General features: G+C 42.1%; 1 pseudogene; it reads right to left on the reverse strand.

Annotated features, from left to right (window-relative positions):
- Positions 1–9,098: 9,098 nt before the first annotated feature.
- On the reverse strand, positions 9,099–13,424 carry LOC137241734 (uncharacterized; annotated as a pseudogene).
- Positions 13,425–13,479: the final 55 nt, after the last annotated feature.

Raw genomic sequence — 13,479 nt, forward strand, 5'->3', positions numbered from 1 at the left:
AATATGAAAAAACTCAGAAGCACGAAGAGCTCTAGCCGGTATATGTATTAATGAAAATCCTCTCGAAGAGCACAGGGCAATCAACAACCCCACGTAACAAATCGAAAACGAACGACAGCGATAAAATTGTCCTCCTGTCCTGCAATGATTTTAAGGTAATCAATAAGCAACGAGCTTTATAAGTCGGGATAGGATCGGAGAGCGTAGACTGCGTAATGGAAAGTGTACGAATACTGTTTGGATTCGTTCAATTCTTGCAACATGGCAGGAATAATGCGGAGACCAGATGAGACAAGCGTACTCAAGTTTGGATCGCACAAACGCGAAATATAAAAGCTTTAGCGTATACGGGTCACTGAAATCCAAGCTATGACGCCTAACAAAAGCTAGCATGGCATACGACTTAGCAATGCACACAATAATATGACTTGAAAACGAAAACTTCGAGTCAAATATTTCTCCCTCCTTAATTTCACTAACCCGCAACAGGGGCGAGTTTGATATTTGATACACGGTATCAATCAAGTTGACACGCTTCGAAAAAGTTTCGGGACTATTCCGGCATCATTTCTGGATGGTTTTCGGGATCCGTCCGTGATCCCGTCGGGTTTATATCGGGACTTTTTCGGTATCTTTTTGGGACCTTCCGAGATAATTTTAGGTTGTTTTGGGGATCCGTCCTGCGTCCCGTCGGGGTAATTTCAGGACATTTTCTGGACTATGTCAGAGTCATTTCGGGATCATTTCTGAATGGTTTTCGAAATCCGTCCGGCGTCCCGTCGGAAATATTTCGGGACCTTTACAGGACTATTTCGGGATTATTTTGGGACCCTTCCGGTATAAGTTCTGGACGATTTTCGGGATCCGTCCTGGTACCCGTCAGGGCAATTTCGTGACTATTGCGTGATCATTTTGGGACTATTCCGGCATCATTTCTGGATAGTTTTCGGGATCCGTCCAGGATCCCGTCGGGTTTATTTCCGGACTTTTTCGTTAGTATTCCATTTGGGGATTCTTCAGGGATCCTTTCTGGATGGTTTACGGAATCCCGTGTAGGTCACTTCAAGACTTTTTCTGGACTATTTCAAGGTCATTTGGGGACCCTTCTGAGATCATTTCAGGATCCGTTCGGGATCCCGTCAGGGTCATTTCGGAAAATTTTTGGCACTATTCCGGGATCATTTGGGGATCCTTCGTGTATCATTTCTGGATGGCTTTCGGTATCCCGTCAGGGTTATTTCGGCGCTATTTCGGGATCATTTGGGGTTCTTCCGGCATCCTTTCTGGATGGTTTTCGGGATCCGCCCGGTATCCCGTCAGTGATTTCATCATATCTGGATGGTTTTCGAGATCAGTCCGGGATTCCGCCAGGGTCATTTCGGGATCATTACTGTACGGTTTTCGAGACCCCGTCAGGGTAATTTCGGGACTATCTCGGGGTCATTTGAAGACCATTCCGGAATCATTTCTGTATGGTTTCCGGATCCGTCCTGGATTTCTTCAGGGCCATTTCGGACTTTCTGGGATATCTGCCCGGGATCACGGCGGAGTTTTTTCGGGACTTTTTCCGGACTTTCTCGGGATCATTTGCGGACCCTTCAGAGATCAATTCTGGATGGTTTTCGAAATCCGTCCAATATCCCGTCAGGGTCATTTCGGGACTATTTCGGGAACCCGCCGGGATAATTTCTGGATGATTTTCTGGATCCCGTTAGGGTCTTTTCGGGACTTTTTCGGGATCATTTCGGGATAGTTTTCGGATCCACCTGGGATCACGTCAGTTCGGTATCTTTCCGGGATCATTTCTGGATCCCGTTAGGGTCCTTACGAGACTATTTCGGGATCATTAGGGACCCTTCCGGCATCTTTTTCGGGACAATATCGGGATCATTTGGGGATACTTCCGCGATAATTTCTGCATTATTTTCGGGATCCCGCCAGGGTAATTTCGCGACTTTTTAGGGCAATTTCGGGGTCAATGACGGACCTTTCAGAGATTAATTCTGAATGGTATTCGGGATCCGTCCGGGATCCTGTCAGGGTTATTTCGGTGCTTTTTCGGGATCATTTTGGGGCCCTTGCGGGATAATTTTTGTATGATTTCGGGATCCGTCCGGGATCCCGTCGGGGTTATTTCGGTACTTTTTCGGGAGTATTCTATTTGAAAATTCTTCAGGGATCCTTTCTGGATGGTTTACGGAATCCCGTGTAGGTCATTTCGTGACTTTTTCTGAACTATTTCAAGGTCATTTGGGGACCCTTCTGGCATCGTTTCAGGATCCGTTCGGGATGCCGTCAGGGTCATTTCGGAAAATTTATGGACCTATTCCGGGAACATTTGGGGATCATTCCTTTATCATTTCTGGATGGGTTTCGGTATCCTGTCAGGGTTATTTCGGCGCTTTTCGGGATCATTTGGGGTTCTTCCGGCATCATTTCCGGACGGTTTTCGGGATCCATCGGGGATCCCGTCAGTGATTTCATCATTTCTGGATGGTTTTCGAGATCAGTACGGGATCCCGTCAAGGTCATTTCGGGACTTTCGGGATCATTACTGTATGGTTTTTCGAGACTCCGTCAGGGTAATTTCGGGACTTTTTCGGGGTCATTTGAGGACCATTCCGGCATCATTTCTGTATGGGTTTCCGGATCCGTCCTGGATTTCGCCAGGATCATTTCGGGACTTTCTCGGGACTATTTCGAGGTCATTTGGGGCCCTTCCGGCATAATTTCTTTATGAATTTGGAACTTTTTCCGGCTATTTCGGGATCATTTGCGGACCCTGCAGATATCAATTCTGGATGGTTTTCGCCATCCGTCCGGGATCCCGTCAGGGTCATTTCGGGACTTTTTCCACACTATTTCGGAATTATTTTGAGACCCCTACGAGATAATTTCTGGATGGTTTTCGGGATCCGTCCGGGATCCCGTCAGGGTCATTTCGGGACATTTTCGGGACTATTTCGGAATCATTTTTGGACCCCTCCGGGGTCATTTCTCGATGATTTTCGTGATCTGTCCGGGATCCCGTTGGAGTTATCAGGATCATTTTGGGACCATTTCGGGATAATTTCTGAATGATTTCCGTCGGAGGTTTTTTGGACGTATTCCGGACTATTTCGGGACCATTTGCCTACCCTTCAGAGATCAATCCTGGATGGTTTTCGGGATCCGTCCGGGATCCCGACAGGGTAATTTCGGGATTTTTTGGGAATCATTTTGGGACCCCTCCTCGTTAATTTCTGGATGATTTTCGGGATTTGTCCGGGATCCCGTCGGCATCATTTCGTTACTATTTTGGTATCATTTTTGGACCCTTCCGGGATCATTTTAGGTCTCTTCGCAACCGGTAGTTCAGCAAAAATGCTAATTATGAGCTTTTATGGCCATGGATTTGCTGCAAATTATTCGTAATTAAAATTCGGTGTGTTTTATCTCTAATATCTAACACAGCTTTTTCGTTCTATTTGTGTGTCTTTTAAATGAATCCTGTAACGAAATGTTATAGCTATAATTACACTTTTAGTAATATTTTACCAACTAAATACCCGGAAAAGCAACATTATTTTCATCTAAAACATTATCTTTGGTTTTAGCTAATTGTGGTTTCACTCCTGTGTTCTATGAATAGTTAGTAATGCCTTCACCCCTGTCATATCAGTTAATTTAACTTTAAAAAAATTTATTTCTTTAATTCGAAAAAAACTGTATTGCACTATTCATCTAAGCGTGCCTCTCAGCTTATCAGCTCATTTAGCTCTTTATTTTTACTCCATTACAAAAACAAAATACATTAGACAAAAATAAATTTTAAACAGATAACTTGATTAGCAGGCTAACGTGAATAGCTCATATATTTTATTTTCTCCTTGCGAACGGGGTTGCGGGTAAAGGCTAGTATATTATAAATGGGAAAGTTTGGATGTTTGAATGTTTGGATGTTTGTCCAGACGTTTGTCCTTGTGACTCAATCAACCAAGAACGGCTACACGGATTTTGATGAAATTTGGGACAGAGATAATAGTCTACAGGTGAAATTTTTTTCGAACATGGAATGGGGGGAGGGGGTCCCACGACCCCTTGAATAATTACTTTTTAACAATTTTTACACATTATAACTTTACGTATACTGACCTTCACCAATATTACAAACAATGGGTCAAATAAGTCGAGAGCTTACAAAGTGAGCAGTGACACTCTCCGTCCCCCTCCCCCTTTCTCTACCCTATGGTGTAAAATCTATAAATTTAATAATCAATATAAATTTTCTCCTAAATCAATAGTTTTTGGTATCTGGCACATACAGATCGAGATCTAAACAATTTTGGAAAAACGATCAATGGCCTTCTCCTCTCGCCATCCGACCTCCCTAAATTGTTTTAATTAGCACGCTTTTATTAGCCATACCTCTATGTTTCTTTGTAACTCTTCATTCGCTCCAACGCGCCTGCTGTCTTCTTAACATGGTTTTATAATTAGCTTCACCTTATTTGTAATCCCGCTAGGGTCATATCGAGACCCTTCTGGATCATTTCTGGATAGTTTTCGGGATCCGTCCGGAATGCCGCCGGGTCATTTCGGGACTATTTCGGGATCATTTTGGGACCCTTCCGGGAACATTTCTGTATAGTTTTCGGGATCCGTCCGGGATCCCGTCGGTGTTATTTTGGGACATTTTCGGGATTATTCCGGGATCATTTCGGGACTATTTCGCGATTATTTGGGGACCCTTCCGGCATCATTTCTGGATGGGTTTCAGGATCCGCTCGGTATCCCGTAGGGGTATTTTCGGGATAATTTGCGTACCTTTGAGAGATAAATTCTTAATGGTTTCCGGGATCCGTCCGAGTCACTTCGGAACTTTTTCGGGACTAATACGGGATCATTTGGGGACCCTTTCGGCATCATTTCTGGGTAATTTCGGGACTCTTAGGGGATCATTTGGGGACCTTTTCGGCATCACTTCTGGATAGTTTCGGGGACCGTCCGGGATCCCGTCAGTGTAATTTCGGGACTATTTCGGGATCATTTGGGGTACCATCCGGCATCATTTCTAGAAGGTTTTCGGGATTCGTCCGGATTCCGTCAGGGTCATTTCGGAACTATTTCGGCATCAATTTGGGACCCTTCCGGGATCAAATCTGCGTAGTTTTCGGAAGCCGTCCGGCATCGCGTAGGGGTAATTGCGGGACTTTTCCTGAACTATATCAGGGTCATTTCGGGACTTTTACGGGATCATTTCTGGATGCTTTTCGCCATCCGCCCGGCATCCCGCCTGGTTTATTTCGGGATCTTTTCGGGATCATTTGGTGACTCTACCGGTATAATTTCTAGATGATTTTCGGAATCCGTCCAGGTACCAGTCAGGGTCATTTCGGGATCATTTTGGGACCCTTACGGAATCATTTCTGGATAGTTTTCGGGATCTGTCCGGGTCACTTCGGGACTTTTTCGGGACTGTTTCGGGATCAGTTGGGGACCCTTGGGGGATACTTTGTTGACAGTTTACGAAATCCCGTCGGGGTAATTTCGTGACTTTTTCTGGATTATTTCGGCATCATTTGGAGAGTTTGCCGGCATCAGTTCTGCATGGCCTTCGGGATCAATCTGGGATCCAGTCATGGTCATTTCGGGATCATTTCGGGACTCTAAGGATCATTCGGACCCTTTCGGCATCATTTCTGCGGGGTTTTCGGGATCCGTCCGGGATCCCATCAGAATAATTTGGGGACTCTTAGGGGATCATTTAGGGACCTTTCCGGCATCATTTCTGGATAGTTTTCGGAACCGTCCGGGCTCCAGTCGGGGTAATGTCGGAACTTTTTCGGGATCATTTGTGGACTCTTTCGGCATCATTTCTTGATGTTTTCCCATATCCATCAGGGTCATTTCGGGACCATTTTGTGATCATTTGGGGACCCTTCCTAGATCATTTCTGTATCCATGCGGGATCCCTTCGGGGTCATTTCCGGACTATTTCGGGATCATTTTGAGACCCTTCCGGAATAATTTCTGTATGGTTTTCGCGATCCGTCGTAGATCCCCTCGTGGTCACTTCGAAATTTTTTCTGGACTATGTCGGGATAATTTAGCGACCCTTCCTGGATATTTTCTGGGTGGTTTTTGAGATACGTCCGAAAGCCCGTCAGGGTCATTTCGGAATTTTTTCGGAACTATTTCGGGACCATTTTGGTACCCTTCAGGGATCATTTCTGTGTGGTTCTGTGGATGGGTCTAGGATCGTCTCGTTGTCATTTTGCGTTTTATTGGGACTATTCCGGGAACTTTTGGAGACCCTACCGGGGCATTTTCGGGATCTGTCCGCGATAGAGTCGGGGTTATTTCGTGGCTTTTTCTATATAATTTGGTGATCCTCTCAGGTTATCAGCTCATTTAGTTCTTTTTTTTAGTCAATTGTGTGGCTTTTTCTATATAATTTGGTGATCCTCTCAGGTTATCAGCTCATTTCGTTCTTTTTTTTACTCAATTGCAAAAATAAAATGCGTTAGACAGAGAAACATTTTTAAACAGATAACTTGATAAGCAGGCTAGCCGATATATTTCATTTTCTCCTTGCGGACGGGGCCGCGGGTAAAGGCTGGTAATATTATAAATGGGAGAGTTTGGATGTTTGGATGTTTGTATGTTTAGATGTCCAGACGTTTGTCATTGTGACTTAACCACCCTTCCGGGATCATTTATGGATGGTTTTCGGGATCCGTCCGGGATCCCGTTGGGGTCATTTCGGACTGTTTCGGGACTATTTCCTGATTATTTTGGGACTCTTCCGGGATCATTTCTGTATAGTTTTCGGGATCCGTCCGGGATCCCGTCGGGGTTAGTTTGAACCTTTTTCGGGTCTATTCCGGGATCATAAGGGGATCCTTCCGGGATAATTTCGGGACTATTTCGGGACCCTTCCGGCATCATATCTGGAGGTTTTTCGGGATCCGTCCGTTATCCCGTCGGGCCATATCGGGACTATTTCGGCATCAATTTGGGACCCTTTCGGGATCAAATCTGCGTAGTTTTCGGAATCCGTCCGGCATCCCGTAGGGGTAATTGCTGGACTGTTCCTGAACTATATCAGGGTCATTTCGGGACTTTTACGGGATCATTTCTGGATGCTTTTCGCCATCCGCCCGGCATACCGCCTGGTTTATTTCGGGACCTTTTCGGGATCATTTCTGGATGATTTTCGGGATCCGTCCAGGTACCAGTCAGGGTCATTTCGGGATCATTTTGGGACCCTTACGGAATCATTTCTGGATAGTTTTCGGGATATGTTCGGGTCATTTCGGGACTGTTTCGGGATCAGTTGGGGACCCTTCGGTGATACTTTCTTGACAGTTTACGGAATCCCGTCGGGGTAATTTCGTGACTTTTTTGAGATCATTTCTGTACAGTTTTCGGAATCCACCCGGGATAACGTTGGGGTTATTTTGGGAGTTTTTCGGGACTATTCCGGGATCATTTGGGGATCATTTCGGGACTATTTCGGTATCATTTGTGGACTCTTCCGGCAACATTTCTGGATGGATTTTGGGATCCGTCCGGCATCCCGTCGAGGTAATTTGGAGAATATTTATGGACTATTTCGGAATCATTTGCGTACCTTTCAGAGATCAATTCTGGATGGTTTTCGGGATCCGTCCGGGATCCCTTCGGGGTCATATCGGGACTTTTTCGGTATCTTTTTGGGACCTTCCGAGATAATTTCTAGGTAGTTTTGGGGATCCGTCCGGCATCCCGTCGGGGTACTTTCGGGACTTTTTCTGGACTATGTCAGAGTCATTTCGGGACTTTTACGGGACCATTTCTGGAGGGTTTTCGGAATCCGTCAGGCGTCCCGTCGGGAATATTTCGGGACATTTACAGAACTGTTTCGGGATTATTTTGGGACCCTTCCGGTATAATTTCTGGACGATTTTCGGGATCCGTTCTGGAACCCGTCGGGGCAATTTCGGGACTATTGCGGAATCATTTTGGGACTATTCCGCCATCATTTCTGCATAGTTTTCGGGATCCGTCCAGAATCCCGTCGGGTTTATTTCGGGACTTTTTCGGGAGTATTCCATTTGGGGATTCTTCAGGGCTCCTTTCTGGATGGTTTACGGAATCCCGTGTAGGTCATTTCGTCACTTTTTCTGGACTATTTCAAGGTCTTTTGGGGACCCTTCTGAGATCATTTCAGGATCTGTTTGGGATCCCGTCAGGGTCATTTCGGAAAATGTTTGGCACTATTCAGGGATCATTTGGGGTTCCTTCCTGTATCTTTTCTGGATGGCTTTCGGTATCCCGTCAGGGTTTTTTCGGCGCTATTTCGGGATCATTTGGGGTTCTTCCGGCATCATTTCTGGATGGTTTTCGGGATCCGTCCGGTATCCCGTCAGTGATTTCATCATTTCTGGATGGTTTTCGAGATCAGTCCGGGTTCCCGTCAGGGTCATTTCGGGACTTTCGGGATCATTACTGTATGGTTTTCGAGACCCCGTCAGGGTAATTTCGGGACTTTTTCGGGGTCATTTGAGGACCATTCCGGCATCATTTCTGTATGGTTTTCCGGATCCGTCCTGGATTTCTTCAGGGTCATTTCGGGAAGTTCTCGGATCTCTGCCCGGGATCAAGTCGGAATTTTTTCGGAATGTTCATAAAATTGTGCGCGGCCTTCAAAAAAATTTGAAATTTGCGAACAAAACAGCAATTATAATTGCAAATTAATTGAAAAACGTCTAATAAAGTTGTTTTTACAACGAAATACTAAAAAAAAGTTACATTAGCAGTGAATCTTTTGTTATTGTACGTGCGTACGTACGTGTACGAGCAGCAAATAATCATATAATTGTGATATTTTTGCACAAAAATAATAGAAAATATCAGTGTATTAGTGCCGACTGAAAATTGTATACATTTAATTAAAGTAAAATTAAGAAAGTTATATATACTAACACACAAGTTCTGCAACATAAACGAACAGTTATTTGTTTGGGGGTTGGGCCGATAAGAATAGGAATTCGCAGCTGCCATTGGCAGCGACGTCGACATCGAATTGCTCTGGTTAAGTAGGCAATAGGAATTTGGAAATATACCATCATTCACTAATTTAATAGCAAGTGAGTACAATAGTATGAAATATACATAATATATAATATATAACGCCGTTTTATTGTCTCCAAAGGTTTCTTAGCTTTTACATGTTCAGCCTTCATTTCCACTTTACTAAATTCCTCTGCTTACGTCAAGTCTAAAACATTTTGCATTTGTAAGGCATCTGCATTTTGTTGTTGCAACTGGAGCTCTTGCATTTTCGCGCAAACCTTTTCATATATCTCCTTGGGATTTTCAATATCATCCAGCATTTCCTCAATACTTTCAAGGCGTGGTAGACTGCCAGAAAATGTTTGAATATTCACTTTCTTTACGCCCAAATCTTGATTGAATGTGTCACTTAACACGCGTGTGGCGTTCAATTATTCAACTGCACACACCATTGGCGAAAAATTCGCCTCATCATCGCCGGCTAATTTTGATGTAGTTGGTGTGTGTTTCTGTGTACCATTGCTAATTCCAGCAGCATGTGGTGTTGATTCGTATAATTTGTGTGTACCACCTCTACTTTCCTGTATGTTTTCAGGCGTTTCACAACGTGTTTCTATTTCTAGACATGTATCGGGTGTTATTGTTTGAATTCAAATGTTGAATTTGCTTTTTCTGTTGGAATACATACAGCTTCATCCATGGGCCAGGGTTTTTTGAATTTCTCATTGCCAGATTTTGCCAATGATGTAGCAGCTGCGACATCAATGCCATTATCACTGCTTTTACATAAACTACTTTCAACTAGTCCGAATGTGGTATCACTGATCACATCATCGCTAAGCAGAATTGTACGATGCATTATATTGCACTTGATTTCCGGCAAACTAGTCACTGTTGTTGTATTTGTCATCGTTGTTTTTGTGGCGTAACGTTGTTGCATTTGCTCAAAGCCAGCGATATATCATCAATTCGACCAATTTGTAAATCTGATAAAGTTAAGGATTCTAGAGCTTTACTATCACGTATCATATCGCTTAATATGTAACCAAAACTTGTAGCTTTATTTGCTAAATTAAAAATGTCACCACCATTTAGTGCTGGCTCATTAAAATCGAGACTTTGAGTTGATTGTAAAAAATTGATGTTACTGAAGTCAGCTGATGTGATTAAGGAGTTATTCATACGATCCATTGACACTTCCATGGAGTAACATATAGTAGTGTGTGGAGAGGTGTCTTGCAAAAAAAAAAAAATTTTATGAGATTTGTGTGACAGAATATATATGCTGTAACAGATACATAACAAGGTTAACATTTATACTCCCCTCCCCCGGGTCATACCAAAACGAAAAACGAGTTAATTTCATAAGGTTTGCCAATATAATCTAACTTATGAATTTTATTCATTTTATTTAATTATCCATTCCCATATAATTTCCTTTATAATAAATGTTTTTGGTAATTCTATACGTAGCATGACACTATTAATACGCGTAGAGAGAGGTGTCAAAAGACCGTATGGACCTCGACAACAATAATCCTAAGGCGGAAAACAAAAATTTTAGCTCGTTCTACAGATATTAACAAAAAACCGAAAAACGACCCCGGAGTGCTCCGAAACGGAGGGTGGGATCCGTAGTATTTCTGCCAGAATACCCTTCTGTGTCATTCTGTCGTATAGAATTACCATTTTTATACTCAGTTGAGCAGAGCTCACAGAGTATATTAAGTTTGATTGGATAACGGTTGGTTGTACATATATAAAGGAATCGAGATAGATATAGACCTCCATATATCAAAATAATCAGGATCGAAAAAAAATTTGATTGAGCCATGTCCGTCCGTCCGTCCGTCCGTTAACACGATAACTTGAGTAAATTTTGAGGTATCTTGATGAAATTTGGTATGTGGGTTCCTGAGCACTCATCTCAGATCGCTATTTAAAATGAACGATACCGGACTATAACCACGCCCACTTTTTCGATATCGAAAATTTCGAAAAACAGAAAAATTGCGATAATTCATTACAAAAGAGAGATAAAGCAACGAAACTTGGTAGATGAGTTGAACTTATGACGCAGAATAGAAAATTAGTAATATTTTGGACAATGGGCGTGGCACCGCTCACTTTTAAAAGAAGGTAATTTAAAATTTTGCAAGCTGTAATTTGGCAGTCGTTGAAGATATCATGATGAAATTAGGCAGGAACGTTACTCCTATTACTATATGTACGCTTAATAAAAATTAGCAAAATCGGAAAAGGACCACGCCCACTTTTAAAAAAAAAATTTTTTTAAAGTAAAATTTTAACAAAAAATTTAATATCTTTACAGTATATAAGTAAATTATGTCAACATTCAACTCCAGTAATGATATAGTGCAACAAAATACAAAAATGAAAGAAAATTTCAAAATGGGCGTGGCTCCGCCCTTTTTCATTTAATTTGTCTAGGATACTTTTAACGTCATAAGTCGAACAAAAATTAACCAATCCTTTTGAAATTTGGTAGGGGCATAGATTTTATGACGATAACTCTTTTCTGTAAAAATGGGCGAAATCGGTTGATGCCACGCCCAGTTTTTATACACAGTCGTCCGTCTGTCCTTCCGCATGGCCGTTAACACGATAACTTGAGCAAAAATCGACATATCTTTAATGAACTTAGTTCACGTGCTTACTTGAACTCACTTTATCTTGGTATGAAAAATGAACGAAATCCGACTATGACCACGCCCACTTTTTCGATATCGAAAATTAGGAAAAATGAAAAAAATGCCATAATTCTATACCAAATACGAAAAAAGGGATGAAACATGGTAAGGTAATTGGATTGTTTTATTGAAGCGAAATATAACTTTAGAAAAAACTTTAAAAAATGGTTGTGACACCTACCATATTAAGTAGAAGAAAATGAAAAAGTTCTGCAGGGCGAAACAAAACACCCATAAAATCTTGGCAGGTATTACATATACAAATAAATTAGCGGTATCCAACAGATGATGTTTTGGGTCACCCTGGTCCACATTTTGGTCGATATCTGGAAAACGCCTTCACATATACAACTACCACCACTCCCTTTTAAAACTCTCATTAATACCTTTAATTTGATACCCATATCGTACAAACTCATTCTAGAATCACCCCTGGTCCACCTATATGGCGATATCTCGAAAAGGCGTCCACCTATAGAACTAAGGTCCACTCCCTTTTAAAATACTCATTAACTCCTTTCGTTTGATACCCATATTGCACAAACGAATTCTAGAGTCACCCCTGGCCCACCTTTACGGCGATATCTCGAAACGGCGTCCAGCTATGGAACTAAGGATTACTCCCTTTTAAAATACGCATTAACACCTTTCTTTTGATACCCATATTGTACAAACAAATTGTAGAGTCACCCCTGGTCCACCTTTATGGTGATATTTCGAAAATGCGACCACCTATACAACAACCACCACTCCCTTTTAAAACCCTCATTAATACCTTTAATTTGATAACCATATCGTACAAACACATTCTAGAGTCACCCCTGGTCCACCTTTATGGCGATATTTCGAAACGGCGTCCACCTATAGAACTAAGGCCCACTCCCTTTTAAAATACTTATTAACACCTTTCATTTGATACCCATATCGTACAAACATATTCTAAAGTCACCCCTGGTCCACCTTTATGGCGATATCTCGAAAAGGCGAACACCTATAGAACGAAGGCCCACTCCCTTTTAAAAAAACTCATTAACACCTTTCATTTGATACCCATATCGTACTAACAAAGTCTAGAGTCACCCCTGGTCCACCTTTATTGCGATACCTCAAACGCCACCTATGTAACTAAGGATTACTCCCTTTTAAAATACTCATTAACACCTTTAATTTGATACCCATATCGTACAAACGCATTCTAGAGTCAACCCTGATCCACCTTTATGGCTATATCCCTAAATGGCGTCCACTTATAGAACTATGGCCCACTCCCTCATAAAATACTCTTTAATGCCTTTCATTTGATACACGTGTCATACAAACACATTCCAGGGTTTCCCTCGGTTCATTTTCCTACATGGTTATTTTCCCTTATGTTGTCACCATAGCTCTCAACTAAGTATGTAATGTTCGGTTACACCCGAACTTAACCTTCCTTACTTGTTTGTTATGTATTTGCATATGCAAATTAGTGGTGTTCATCTTTCTTTACAAATCTCAGGCCACAATGCCCACAGATTTGAGGACCAGGTTTGGCCTAAAGCAAATTAAAGTAATGGATAAAATCTTCTTAAACCACCCTTAATTGAATATAAACTTACCAAATTTATGTATATTTTCGGATGCCTCTGGTTGGCATCTCTTCCACATAATAGACAACACGTTCAAAAACCTCGATTGGAGGAACCTCATCAACTAGTTTGATACCCCAATATTTTTTTTTTTTTTTTGT

This window comes from Eurosta solidaginis, chromosome 2 (assembly GCF_040869045.1).
Source record: "Eurosta solidaginis isolate ZX-2024a chromosome 2, ASM4086904v1, whole genome shotgun sequence".
Taxonomy (NCBI): domain Eukaryota; kingdom Metazoa; phylum Arthropoda; class Insecta; order Diptera; family Tephritidae; genus Eurosta; species Eurosta solidaginis.